The sequence below is a fragment of the Bos indicus genome, chromosome X (assembly GCF_029378745.1).
Source record: "Bos indicus isolate NIAB-ARS_2022 breed Sahiwal x Tharparkar chromosome X, NIAB-ARS_B.indTharparkar_mat_pri_1.0, whole genome shotgun sequence".
Lineage (NCBI taxonomy): Eukaryota > Metazoa > Chordata > Mammalia > Artiodactyla > Bovidae > Bos > Bos indicus.
In genome coordinates, this window is record NC_091789.1 from 32,720,889 (window position 1) to 32,723,811 (window position 2,923).

The following is a 2,923-nucleotide window of genomic DNA, read 5'->3' on the forward strand; positions in this document are numbered from 1 at the left end:
AAATCACTATGGTTCAGTTTTCTCATTGGCAAAATGATAAAAATAATAACACTTAGAGTTTTAGGAGGATTAAATGAGATAGAACATGGTAAGCTATTGGGATAATAGCTGATACTTAGTAGCACATGTTCAACAAATTGTTGCCATTAACCTCTCTCTCCTTTTGTATTCTCTCTAGTAGCAGTCTTCTTCCTCTGTAAAATACACATGATACAGCCTATCTTTCAGATATATTTGGATAGTTAAATAAGATGAAACACATACAGCATCTGAGTGGAGGACCCTCAATAAATAGTAGCTTTTATTACAAACAAATGTTATTTTTGCTGAGGCATCAAAGAGTAGTAAAAGGAATTCATTCATCCATTCATTATTCAACAAATATTTTTCAAGAATCAGGCATTTTGATAGGTGCTTGGAATACACTGAAGATCAAAATGAAGATCCTTGCCTGCTTGAGAGTTTACATTCCAGTGGGGGTATGGGCAGACAATTAAATGTAGTAAACAAGTCATTACATTTTATGTTACTTGGTGAAAACTACTATTAGAAAGAATAATGCAGAGAAGGGAAATAAAGGTTTGGGAGAGAGAAGGATTATAAATTTAAACATGATGGGCAGGCAAGTCCTCCCTAAGAGGGTAACATTCGAGGAAAACCATGAAGGTGGGCTTCCCTTGTGGCTCAGATGGTAAAGAATTTCCTGCAGTATGGGAGACCTGGGTTTGATCCCTGGGTTGGGAAGATCATTTGGAGAAGAGAAAGGCTACCCACACCAGTATTCTGGCCTGGAGAATTCCATGAACTGTATAGTCCATAGGATTGCAAAGAGTCAGACACAACGAGCAACTTTCACTTTCATGAAGGAGGGGAAGAGAAACCAGAAGAAAGAGGATTCTAGGCAAAGGAAAAAGCACTTGCTAAGGCCCTGAGGCAAGGGGAGGATCAGCTTATTTGAAGAACAGCAGAGGCAAGCATGGTTTCAGTGGAGGCAATGAGGAAGAGAGTGGTGGCCAATGAAGTCAGAAAGACAGCAAGACACCAGAGCATGGAAGCCCTGAGCGAGCCTCAGTTCAGTTCAGTTCAGTCACTCAGTCATGTCTGACTCTTTGCAATCCCATGGACTGCAGCACGCCGGGCTTCTCTGTCCATCACCAACTCCTGGAGTTTACTCAAACTCATGTCCATTGAGTTAGTGATACCATCCAACTATTTCATTCTCTGTCATCCCCTTCTCCTCTCTCCTTCAATCTTTCCCAGCATCAGGGTCTTTTCAAATTAATCCGTTCTTTGCATCAGGTGGCCAAAGTATTGGATTTTCAGCTTCAGCATCAGTGCTTCCAATGAATATTCAGGACTGATTTCCTTTAGGATGGACTAGTTGGATCTCCTTGCAGCCCAAGGGACTCTCAAGAGTCTTCTCCAACACCACAGCTCAAAAGCATCAATTCTTCCATGCTCAGCTTTCTTTATAGTCCAACTCTCACATCTATACATGACTACTGGAAAAATCATGTATGGATTTGACTAGATGGACCTTTGTTGGCAAAGTAATGTTTCTGCTTCTTAATATGTTGTCTAGGTTGGTCATAACTTTTCTTCCAAGGAGCAAGCATCTTTTAATTTCATGGCTGCAGTCACTGTTTACAGTGATTTTGGAGCCCAAGAAAACAAATCTGTCACTGTTTCCACCGTTTCCACATCTATTTGCCATGAAGTGAGCAGAGTACATCATGAAAAACGCTGGACTGGAAGAAACACAAGCTGGAATCAAGATTGCCGGGAGAAATATCAATAACCTCAGATATGCAGATGACACCACCCTTATGGCAGAAAGTGAAGAGGAACTCAAAAGCCTCTTGATGAAAGTGAAAGTGGAGAGTGAAAAAGTTGGCTTAAAGCTCAACATTCAGAAAACGAAGATCATGGCATCCGGTCCCATCACTTCATGGGAAATAGATGGCGAAACAGTGGAAACAGTGTCAGACTGTATCTTTTTGGGCTCCAAAATCACTGCAGATGGTGACTGCAGCCATGAACTTAAAAGACGCTTACTTCTTGGAAGGAAAGTTATGACCAATCTAGATAGCATCTTCAAAAGCAGAGACGTTACTTTGCCAACAAAGGTCCATCTAGTCAACGCTATGTTTTTTCCTGTGGTCATGTATGGATGTGAGAGTTGGACTGTGAAGAAGGCTGAGCACCAAAGAATTGATGCTTTTGAACTGTAGTGTTGAAGAAGACTCTTGAGAGTCCCTTGGACTGCAAGGAGATCCAACCAGTCCATTCTGAAGGAGATCAGCCCTGGGATTTCTTTGGAAGAAATGATTCTAAAGCTGAAACTCCAGTACTTTGGCCACCTCATGTGAAGAGTTGACTCATTGGAAAAGACTCTGATGCTGGGAGGGATTGGGGGCAGGAGGAGAAGGGGATGACAGAGGATGAGATGGCTGGATGGCATCACTGACTCAATGGACATGAGTCTGAGTGAACTCCAGGAGTTGGTGATGGACAGGGAGGCCTGACGTGCTGCGATTCATGGAGTCACAAAGAGTCGGACACGACTGAGCAACTGAACTGAATTGAACTGATGGGACTGGAAACCATGATCTTAGTTTTTTGAATGTTAAGTTTTAAGCCAGCTTTTCCACTCTCCTCTTTCACCTTCATCAAGAGGCTCTTTAGTTCCTCTTTGCTTTCTGCCATAAGGGTGGTGTCATCTGTGTATCTGAGGTTATTGATATTTCTCCCAGCAATCTTGATTCCAGCTTGTGCGTCATCCAGCCCAGCATTTCACATGATGTACTCTGCATAGAAGTTAAATAAGCGGGGTGACAATATACAGCCTTGACATACTCCTTTCCCAATTTGGAACCAGTCTGTTATTCCATGTCCAATTTTAACTGTAGCTTCTTGACCCACA